Source organism: Peromyscus maniculatus, chromosome X (assembly GCF_049852395.1).
Source record: "Peromyscus maniculatus bairdii isolate BWxNUB_F1_BW_parent chromosome X, HU_Pman_BW_mat_3.1, whole genome shotgun sequence".
Taxonomy (NCBI): domain Eukaryota; kingdom Metazoa; phylum Chordata; class Mammalia; order Rodentia; family Cricetidae; genus Peromyscus; species Peromyscus maniculatus.
In genome coordinates, this window is record NC_134875.1 from 94,728,653 (window position 1) to 94,741,012 (window position 12,360).

A 12,360-nucleotide genomic window follows, 5' to 3' on the forward strand; every position below is an offset into this window, starting at 1 on the left:
ATTGTATGTTAATAAAGTTGCCCCGGGGGTCAGAGCTATTAGAGCCATAGCAAGAGTGTGGTGGTGGTGGCGGCGGCGGCACACACCTTTAATCCCAGCACTTGGTAGAAGATCTAGGTAGATCTCTGTGTGTTCAGGGATACAGCCAGCATTGGAAACATATGCCTTTAAGACCTGGGGGGCTGCACATACAGACAGTGACGAGGCAGTGACGTGTTTGCGTTTACAACCAATGAGAAGGCAGAACAAAAAACTATGAAACTACATACACACAGGAAATATCTCTCTTTCGGGAAGCTAGGAGCTCGCAGGAGGAAGGGTAAGATTTTAGCTCTGAGCTCTGACCTCTCGGCTTTCTCTTTTACATTGGTTCTGTGTTTCTTATTTAATAAGACGGTTGGTTACATCTACACCATCTTACACCTGTCAGAAAGTATTTTAATGTCAAGAGACCAATATTTAAAACTGTTTTTTGCAGGTTAAAAGCTGGAAAACTTAAAATTCAATATTGAAATCATTGACCACTACATATATCACTTACAGGAAGAAAGTTTTTGAAATGGGCTGTCTAGTGTGTTGTTGCAGTTATTTATACTGAACTATTATGTTATTTCTCTAGATAGATTTTTTCTATGAGAGTTTTTCTATGTAAAGAAATCAGAGCCATTATTTCAAACACAATCAGAATATGTCCAAGCTCATTTTAAACTAGAATCTAGTTTGTTTTGCTTGTTGGTTTAAATGGAAATTACATCCCATTGGCTCATATATGTGAGTGTTTGGGAAGGGTTAGGAGGTATGGCCTTATTGGAGGAGGTATGTCACTGGAGGTGGGCTTTGGGATTTCAAAAACCCAGGTCAGGCCATTCTCTCTCACTCTGCTTACTGCTTGTGGATCAGCTATAACAGTTGCTCCTCTATCACCCTGCCGGCATGTCTGACACCACGCTCCTGGCCTGATGGTAATGGACTCCTCCTCTGAAACTGTAAGCAAGCCCAAGTTAAATGCTTTCTTTTATAAGAGTTGCCTTGGTCATGATATCTCTTCATAGCAAAAGAAAAATAACTAAGATAGTTTGATTTACTATACTTTCTTTCATTATATAGTAATTATGAATTGGAGATGATCTATTTATAGGATTGTAGGACCATTAACACCTTTAAACTATCTAATTTAGTTATCTAATATTTACTCATTAAGACAAATGATACCAAATTTCATCCTGATATTGACAATATATATATTTTTTTGGTTTTTTTCAAGACAGGGTTTCTCTGTGTAGCTTTGCGCCTTTCCTGGGACTCACTTGGTAGTCCAGGCTGGCCTCGAACTCACAGAGATCCACCTGCCTCTGCCTCCCGAGTGCTGGGATTAAAGGCGTGCGCCGCCACTGCCCGGCTGACAATATATTTCTACTTAAAATTAAATTTTAGTTAACATAAGGTTTCTACATAATTGTTTTTACTAATTCAAAGAATAACCAAGAATGATTTTTTTTTGAAATTATAATTAAATCTCTCCTCTCTTCTTTCTCCCTCAAAACCTTTCTACCTATCCCTCCATGTTCTACAAATTCACAGCCACCTTTTGGATTATTATTGTGTGAAATATACATATATATTCCTGAATATAACCATTTGGCCATTTGACATTAGACAGCCAACTGGTGTGCTCTTCCTTGTAAAATTCTACCTCTCTTACTTGTTTAAACTAAAAGTTTCAAATAATAGCATTATCTTTTTTTTTCAAAATTATGGTATATTATCATTTACCACAAAATAAAGTTTATTCTGTCTAATTATTAAACATATTGAAAGCATACATGTGGAGATTTTCATGTGAGGCTTGTGAAGCCACTTATATCTTATATTTACACTATGAGTATGTGTGTGTATGTGTTTGTGTGTGTTAATTGAGGATAATGTACAAAGATAAAAGAACACTATAGATTTAAAAATAAATTGAAAATTACTTGTATGAGTGCTCTAGGTAGAGGACATTAATACAAATGAAAGAAACAAGAAATTTAAAAGTACAGTATTTATACTTAAACATATATTCTACTTACACAAGTCCATGGGCCTCATGATAAATATTCACTATATATTTGTGTTTCAGATGAAGCCCTAAAACCCCATTCCTATTAAATGTATAATCATTAATTTTCTTGGTGCTATTAAGGTAGCACAGCAGGTAAAGGTGCCTACGTTTGATTCCTGGAACCCACATAGTGTAAGAAAAGAACTGACATTCACAAGTTATCCTTTTACATGTACACCCCTAATTTCAAATTAATAAATCAATGAAAGAAGATAAAAGCAAAATTATTTTCTTATTGTTAAGAAGAGCTGCTAGTACTGTCTTGTAGAACTTTTGAAAATGAACTTGGATATAACCTAGCTTTAGGTTTTTGAGGTTAGAGGCAGAATGAAAAATTAGGTTCTTTGGAGATGAAAGTATCATCTAACATTACAAAATAAATAACAGTACAGACAAATAAAATTTAATATTAAAATATGAATGTGGGACTAGAAATACAGCTTTTTGGTAGAACACTTGCTAGCACACATGAGCTCCTAGGTTCAATGTCCAGTACTGAAAATGAAAAATTTAATTTTAATTCAGGCCTTTCTGGAAGAGTTATTTTATATTAAAATTATCAAAAGAACTAAACTAAATAAATATGACTAAAGCAATTATAAACTTGTACACTGTACCACAAATTGCTAAATGGTCTTATTAATAGAAAACCCAGAGCCAGATATTGGGGTAAAAGCTGAAAGATCAGAGAAGCAGAGCAAGCCAGCCACAATTTCTTTCCTCTATGAAATCCTCAGTCTCAAGAGAGTGAGTTCTTGTTTCCTCATGCCTTATATACCTTATTCTGCCCACACATCACTTCCTGGGATTAAAGGTGTGTGTGCTTCCCAGTACTTGGATTAAAGGTGTGTGCCACCACTGCCTGGCTCTGTTTCCAGTGTGGCCATGAACTCAGATATCCAGATAGATCTCTGTCTCCCAATTGATAGGATTGAGGGTGTGTACCACTACTGCCTGGCCTCTATGTCTAATCTAGTGGCTGGCTCTGTCCTCTGATCCTCATGCAAGATTATTAGGGTACACAATATATCACCACATTTCCCCTTTATTGTGTAAAATGATTAAAAAAGGTTATAACTAATATAATAAAAACTATATACAATATGTATATACAATATATACAGTCAAGAATTATAATAATAATGTCCAGTCAATTAACAGCACACTGAGTTCATACTTATTCAAATTATTATATCCTTAAAAATATTTAGGTTCATTTTATATTGTATTGCTAATGACAATAATCTTGTTTTTTTTTTTTTTTCGAGAAAGGGTTTCTCTGCGTAGCTTTGTGCCTTTCCTGGAGCTCACTTGGTAGCCCAGGCTGGCCTCGAACTCACAGAGATCCGCCTGGCTCTGCCTCCCGAGTGCTGGGATTAAAGGCGTGCGCCACCACTGCCTGACATGACAATAACCTTGATTGCTTGGTTAAGGTGATTTTGCTGGTTTGAATAAAAATGGCTCCCATAGGCTCATATATTTGTGTGCTTGGCCTTCAGTTAGTGGAACTGTTTGGAACAACTAGGTGATATCGTCTTGTGAGGGGTACATCACTGGGGGTGTCATTTGAGATATGAAAAACCCATGCCATTTCCCAGTTAGCTTGCTTGCTCTGTCTCTTGGTCTCTGATTCTGTCTTTCTCCTTCCCACCCCCCTTTTCTTTCCATGCCTCCTACTTGTGGATGAAAATATGAGCTCTCAACTACTGCTCCAGTGCCATGCCTGCCTGCCTGTTGCCATGCTTAATGAACTCATTCTGAAGCTGTAAACCACCAATTAACTTCCTTCTATAAGTGACCTTGCTCATGGACTCTCATCACAGCAATAGAAAGGCAACTTAAACAGTGATATTCAGTGTGTTTCTCCACTGCAAAGTTTCAAATATTCTCCATGGTATAAGAATTATTGTGTATCTTGAGGAAAGAAACATAAACATATGCAAATGTCCTCAATTGTGAATTTGCAATGTCACAAGTTTGCATATGTATTAAGTAATATTAAACACTTTATGCAGAAAAATTCTAGTGAAAATAATTTTACTATATAAATTCATTTTCCTTGACAACAGAATATTTTCTTGGAAATATTCCCATATAAAGATAATATATTGCTATTTCTTGTAGGCTTTTTACAGCAGATCTGTAAAAACAAAAAAGGAACAATGATTATACAACTATGCCAGTACACTATTGAGTGTTCAGAATATATTTTATTCACAGCCCACCAATCATAAGATTAATATCACTAGATCTGAAGGGCATTAGTTAAGGGAAAAACAGCAGATACTTGGAATTCTTTAATACTCTGCATATTATAAGAGCATTATATCTTAAATGTTAATCATTAGTTTGTTTTTTAATAAGAATAATATTTTATTTAGTAAAACTGTAAACTCAGTTACATTATGACATTCATTTTTGTTTTATTTGTCCTTGCAGTACTGGAGGTTGAACTCTGGGCCTTGTCCTTGTTAGGCAAGCATTCTGTGTTTTAGCTACAGCCCCAGACCTGAACTAAAGTGATCTGTATATTAAGACATTTTCTTATACAAGAAAATCTATATGACATTTCCAGGAAGATTTTAACTGCAGAGGGAAACCTCAAATTAAATATGTGTGGCACTATCACATGGGCTGGGGACATGGACTAAATAATAAGGAGAAAGGGACACCTGTACACCAAACTTACCTCATTCTGCTTTTTGACTGCTTACATACTGAGAATAATCATCTCTTAAGCCACCATATCATCTCTTCCAATGTGAAATGAACACACAATCGGAGAAAAAAAATAAATCTGCCATTCTTTTGTTGCTTTTATGAGGTATTTTATCACCATGATAAGAAAAGTAAAAAGTATAATGTATCATATATTTAGGTTCATAAAATTTATTTAGATCAGAGAAAAATTTATGGTTACCATATTGCCTTAAAAGCACAAAAAATAGTTAATTTTTTTAAATCATTAAAATAATTCCATGGGTATTAAGAGTCCCAAATAGAACATTATTATCTAAACTTGCTCTAAAACTGTAGACAATTTCAAATGTGACCTTGTGGATAAGTGTGGGCTTAAGTCTCTCTCTCTCTCTCTCTCTCTCTCTCTCTCTCTCTCTCTCTCTCTCTCTCTCTCTGTGTGTGTGTGTGTGTGTGTGTGTGTGTGTGTGTAATAGATACAAACTTATAAAAAGAGATGTGGAAAGATTATGATCAGGTAGTTAAAGAAAGATAAAAACTGGGTCTGGTACTTCTTGTCTATAATCACAGTACTCAGGATTCTGAGACAAGAAGATGTCCACATTAAAATCTAATTTGACTATCAGTGCAGTCTGAGTTATAAAGTAACATCCAATTTCAAAATACCAGAGTAGGTAAACAACAAAAAGAAGTGATAAAGATTAAAAGTACAAACATATTTAATGTATTAGAATTATAAATAATATTTTTGACCATTAGTTATGCTAAATGATATAAAGTTAAATAATATTGACTCAGTAAAGATATGTGTGGGAAAAGTCAATTTAAACATTTCTAGAAAATGTCAAAACAAAAAATGTTGGAGCTTATCTTTTGTATATGCAAGCAAATTTAAGCTCCAAAGACTTTTGACCAAGCAATTTTGGGTTGACAAATTATCTAATTGAATCTACAGATTCAAAGCAATCCCCATCAAAATCCTAAAACAATTCTTCACAGACCTTGAAAGAACAATACTCAATTTCATATGTAAAAACAAAAAACCCAAGACAGCTAAAACAATCCTGCATAACAAAGCCACAACTGGAGGCATCACCATCCCTGACCTCAAACTCTACTATAGAGCTATAGTAATAAAAGCAGCGTGGTACTGGCATAAAAAACCGACATGTGGACCAATGGAATCGAATTGAAGACCCTGACATCATTAACCCACACACCTATGAACACTTAATTTTTGAAAAAGAAGCCAAAACTGTACCATGGGAAAAAGAAAGCATCTTCAACAAATGGTGCTGGCACAACTGGATGTTAACATGTAGAAGACTGCAAATAGAGCCATATCTATCACCATGCAAAAAACTCAAGTCCAAGTGGATCAAAGACCTCAATATAAAATCAGTTACATTGAATCTGACAGAAGAGAAAGTAGGAAGTAGTCTTGAACACATTGGCACAGGAGATCACTTCCTAAATATAACACCAGTAGCACAGACACTGAGAGCAACAATTAATAAATGGGACCTCCTGAAACTGAGAAGCTTCAGTAAATAAGACATAATGACATCGTACAAAATGGGAAAATATCTTCACCAACCCCATATCTGACAGAGGGATAATATCCAAAATATATAAAGAATTCAAGAAATTAGACAGCAAAATACTGAACAATCCAATTATAAAATGGACTAGAGAGCTAAACAGAGAATTCTCAACAGAAGAATCTCAAATAGCTGAAAGACATTTAAGGAATTGCTCAGCATCCTTAGTCATCAGGGAAATGCGAATCAAAATGACTCTGAGGTACCATCTTACACCTGTCAGAATAGTTAAGATCAAAAACACTGAAGACAGTGTATGTTGGAGAGGATGTGGAGCAAGGGGAACACTCCTCCTTTGTTGTTGGTAGTGCAAACTTATACAGCCACTTTGGAAATCAGTATGGCAGTTTCTCAGAAAACTGGGAATCAATCTTCCTCAAGACTTGGCTATACCACTCTAAAGCATGTACACAGGAAATGCTCAATCATACCACAGAGACACATGCTCAACTATGTTCATAGCAGCATTATTCATAATAGCCAGAACCTGGAAACAACATAGATACCCCTCAACTGAAGAATATTGGTACATATATACAATGGAGTATCACTCAGTAGTGCAAAACAGTCACAACATGAAATTTGCAGGCAAATGGGTGGAACTAGAAAATATCATCCTGAGTGAGGTAACCCAGATTCAGAAGGACAAACACGGTATGTACTCACTCATAAGTTGATGAGTTGATGATCACTAGATGTAAGCAAAGGATAACCATACTACAACCTATAGCTCTAGAGAAGGTAGCTAACAAGAGGACCCAAAGACAGATGCATGGATTGCCCTGAGAAGGGAAAATAGATGAGATCTCCATGAGTGAACTGAGGTTGAGGGGTGGGCAATAGAGGGTAAGGGATGGGGGATGAGAACATAAGGAAATGTGATAGTCGAGCTGGATTAGAAATCAAGTGGGAGAGCAATGAAAGAGATACCATGATAGAGGAAGATATCATGGGGATAGGGAAAAACCAGGTGCTAGGGAAGTTCCCAGGAATCCACAAGAATGACCCCAGCTTAGACTACTAGCAATGGTGGAGATGGTGCCTGAGTTGGTTTACACCAGTAATCAGGTCGTTGGGTACCCTATCTGTCATCATAGAGCCTTTCTCCAGTAACTGATGGAAGCAGATGCAGAGGTCCACAGCCAAGTACCAGGTTGAGCTCCAAGAGTCGAGTCAAAGAGAGAGAACAGGGATTCTGTGAGCAAGGAGCATCAAGATCGTTATGGGGAAACCTACAGAGACAACCAAACCAAACTAGTGGGAACTCATAAAATTTAGATCAATGGCCGTGGAGCCTGCATGGGACTGGACTAGGCCCTCTGCATAAGTGAGACAGTTGTACAGCCTTGGGGAAAGGGGAGGGGCTTAGACCTGCCTCTACTAAATGTACCTCCACATGGGAGGCCTTACCTTGTTGTAGGAGGGAATTCGGGGTGGGTTGGGAGTGGGAGACTGGGAATGCAGGAGGAGGGAAGAGGAGGATCTTTAGTATATAAAAAGCTACACATAGAAACCCTGTCTAAAAAAAAAATACCCAAACAAAAAAAAAAAAAAGGTGTGTGGGAAAAGTCAATTTTAACATTTCTAGCAAATGTCAAAACAAAAACTATTGGAGTCTGTCTTTTGTATATGCAAGCAAATTTAAACTCCAAAGACTTTGACCCAGCAATTATTTGTTGACAAATTATCTCATAGTCATATTAGATGTCTATGAAAAACATACATATATAATATTATTTCATTTATATTGATGTTATTATTGAAAATTGACCCACATGTCTAACAAATGGGGAATGATTAGAAAGTATTTTTTTTTAATTTCTTTAATGGCTGATAGTAAACACTATGATTCAGAAAGATTCACAGATCACTATGGAGTATTCTACAATAAAATTATGTACAGAAAACATAAAAAAATCTTTCCTCTTAGGAAAATAACTAAGAATTCTTGCAGTGATATGTGATATAGAAGTCTTATGTTTTAATGGATAATTTCATTTGACTTTATATTAGTGCATATAATATGTTAATTTATGCATATATATTACACACACACACACACACACACACACACATATATATATATATATATATATATATATATATATATATATATATATATATATATATGGATGCATGTGTGTTTCCACATCATGTATCCACTTCATGGGGATTGGGAAAAACCAGGTTTTTTATTATCTATTAGTTGGCTTTTTAAAAACAAATTTTATTTTTAACTTTAGTTGCATGTATGTGTCTGTTTATGTGTGGGTTCAATGCGTGAGTGCAGTGCCTACAGCAACCAAAAGAGGACAACAGATTCTCCAGAGCTGGAGTTACAGATGTTCTTACATGTTGTACACATTCATGGGTGCTGGGAAGAAAATGTTGGTCATCTGCTGAGCCATCTCTCTAGACCTTTTACTAATTTTAAGGAATAAAGAGTAGGTATAACAAATTGTTAGGAAAAATATCAACTGTGTATTATGTTTAATAAAGCATTTTTTTTCTATCTGGGGAGATGGCACAGTGGACAAAGTGCCTTCCATACAAGCAAACATGAGGCCCTAATTTCTGATTCCCAGCAGTCACATATGAAATAACAACAAAGCACGCCTGTAACTTGAATTCAGAAAGGTGGTGTGGGGAGTAGAGACAGGGGGAATTCCTGGAACTCATTGTTCATTCATCTTAGCTAACCTGATGAGGTTTAGATTCAGTGAGAGTCTCTGCATCAAAAAACAAGGTGGAAAGTGAATAAGGATAGACATGCAATGTTGACATTTGGCCTCTACATGCATATACACCTGCATATATATGTGAGCATATCCACATGAACAAATATGTGATATTTATCATACACAAAATACACATATATAATATATATGATATATCACATGATATATGTTATGCATATCACAAATCTATCATATATATGTATATAAACATAAACACAAAGAATTTGTATTACCTGGTACTGAGAACAAAATATAATGAGATATCATTTCTAGATCAGTTATCTGTAAAAGACACTATTTTCAATTTTTAAACTACTTTTCCACCCATGTGTGTGTCTATGTGCACGCACTCACATGAGCTGTGAGATACACACATGTGGAAGTTAGATCAGAGGACAACTTGGAGTTTTTATTTTTAAATCAAGGAATATGGAATTGATAATGCTGTTTTCACAGTATGGAAGATTCCTGGAGATTAGTTCAAATGAGAGCAGCACATAAACTGGAAGGTGCTGTATACATGTTTGATATTAATACTGCTATTGTTGCCATAACTTGGGTTATTTTTGTATAATATTTAAGGGTCACTTTTTCCTCTGCTGCCAGTTTCTTGACAGGGTAGGGGAAGAGTACTGATAGCTAGTAAATGTGCATCACAGCTTGAAATGCCTGGTAAGAGGAAAGCCCTTTTGATCTATGAAGTTACCTTAGTTGGGGGGTGGGGCATGGTTCAGGCATCTAACAGATGGCCTGGTAGCTATTTGTTCCTTGCATGTCTTTTAAGGCTTCATTTGGAGTTGACTCTATCTTAGGAAGTAGCTCAAGGAGGGTATTTGCAAATGAAAAATGAAAATGATCACGTACTTGAACAAAATATGATTTTATATCTTTAGAGGAAGGATTTACCAGTAAGTTTATTTTAGAACTTAGTCATAAATATAACATAAACTTTTTTTTAAATTCTAATATTTTCAGTTCAGTCAGAAAAAGTTGATGGATCCAATAGACTGAATTATATTGTCATGACTTTTAATTTAAACATGAACTTAATTAGAAAGTTCCCCCAAAAATACTATAAAATTTACTGGAGGCTTTATTTGGGCAAAGACAGACCCATAAACCATATAAATATGCAATAACTGGTTACACATTAGTAACTCTGGTTATTAATATATATAATTGAAATCAGCCAGCACAACAGCAGCTTTACAAAAATCTATTAATAGTGATATAAACTAAAGAGTAGTATGCAAGTCTCCTTAATGAATTATAGTTTATTTCATCAACAAAACAAATAGGACCACAGCAAGACATTTCTTCTTTCCCCTAGAGAAATAAAAATCCATGATGGAAAATAAAGTTAAATAGAAGCCTTCAATTTTCTATCTACCAACTTATAAAGATTTGGGGTTAATATTGTTCAATTTAACAGTAGAAATACACACAAGCACATGTCCTTATTCCCTTGCTAGTGTAATAGAACAATAATAAAGAATTTATGTAACCTAAAGCTATAAACATATTCAATAACATATTTTTATAAATACAAAATTAGGCATAAGGTAGATTGCTATTTCTACCCATATAATCATTCTGATAACTGTGGTTGCCTTGTATGGAATCTACTATGGCATTATTATTTTTGACAATTCCTTCTTCATTGTATGAAACCTATGTAATAAAATTTTATTTAGCTTTATATACTACAGATCTGAATTGATGTTAAGATATTTGATACATAAACTTTGCTAAGTTCATGTTATATAGACTAACAAAGTGTTACAAAGGGAGGGATGTGTGCTAAACTAGGTATGGTGATGCATTCCTTTAATCCCAGCTGAGTTTTTTCAATTTGTGTGCATAGGTAATTTTTTACTATTGAATATGCTTAGGTATGAACCAATAAACAGTAATAAAGATGTGGTTTCTCTGAGCATATAGTACTGAATTGAGGAGAAACAGTGTAAACATAATTGAAATGAATGAAAAAGATAGTAGTATGTAAGAATGCTCTTTTATCTCACAGGAACAAATGTGTATTTAAGTTGTCACTCAGATGTGGGGCAAAAAAAAAAGCAAACAACATCAAAAACCCACTACGAAGGCTTTTCTTAGTTATCTGAAATTTTGCTTGATCCAATAATTAGGTATTTTTGTTAAAAAAAAAAGTGGTTTCAAAATATTTTCAAAGTTCACCAGCAAACAAAACAGCAACACAATAACTTGGAAAGTGAAATTGAAAAATACTGTCAGTTATTTTAAAAAAAAGCACCTTGAGTTTTTGGCAGACTTGTACATCCAACTGTCAAGTTGACATACCTACTCAGATGTATAATTGACATCTCACATACAACATGACCCAAATTAAATGCTGAAATCCCTCTTAAAAAATCTTCACTTACTTCCCTTGTCATTTCAATTAGCAAGTCCATCCTTCTCAGACCTAAATTCTTGTAGTCATTCATCCTTGATGCTTCCATTTGTGTCACATACCACATATCATTAGTCAGAAAATCTTTTTGACTCTACATAATGAATGCTGTGATAAAATGCCCAGAATTCCCCAAAGACTGAAGGATTTACTACCACTTTCACTGGCCCAATTCCTAGAGTGGTGCTAATAGACAACCATAGACATCTTCAATAAATGCCTCAGGTGAAAGCATTACTGTGTACAATGTCATTCTTACCAACCAGTGGAGAGAATAAATGCCTATTTCCATTTTGCCAACAACATTAAATAACTTTGTGGTACCAGTGTCCCTTCTGTAGAATACCTTATTCAATAGTATGAGGCCTTTGTTACTACAACATTGCAGCCCAGTTTCTCTTTTGTCAATTTTTTTGTTTCATTCCCTCCCTTGCAAATGGTGCTGATGCTAAGGTCACTTATTTTGGGAAATTTTTTTGCCTAATAACTTTCATAGTAGAGTCAAAACCTCGTCTTCGACAAACAAGGAATAGTCATTGAAAGTAAATAAGTTGAGATCTTCAATTGTTTTGCTAGCATTGAAAAAGCTGGCATTAATGGTATATAGACCCAGATATATCTTCAAACAAGGAAACTATCTTAGTCATTGTACTGTTGCTGTGAAGAGACACTACAATCAAGGCAACTCTTAGTTGAGAGCTACATCCTAATCTTTAAGCAGAGAGAGGAAGGAGGGTGAAAGCACTGGACCCGGTGTCTGCTTTTGAAATTTCAAACCCACTTCCAGTAACA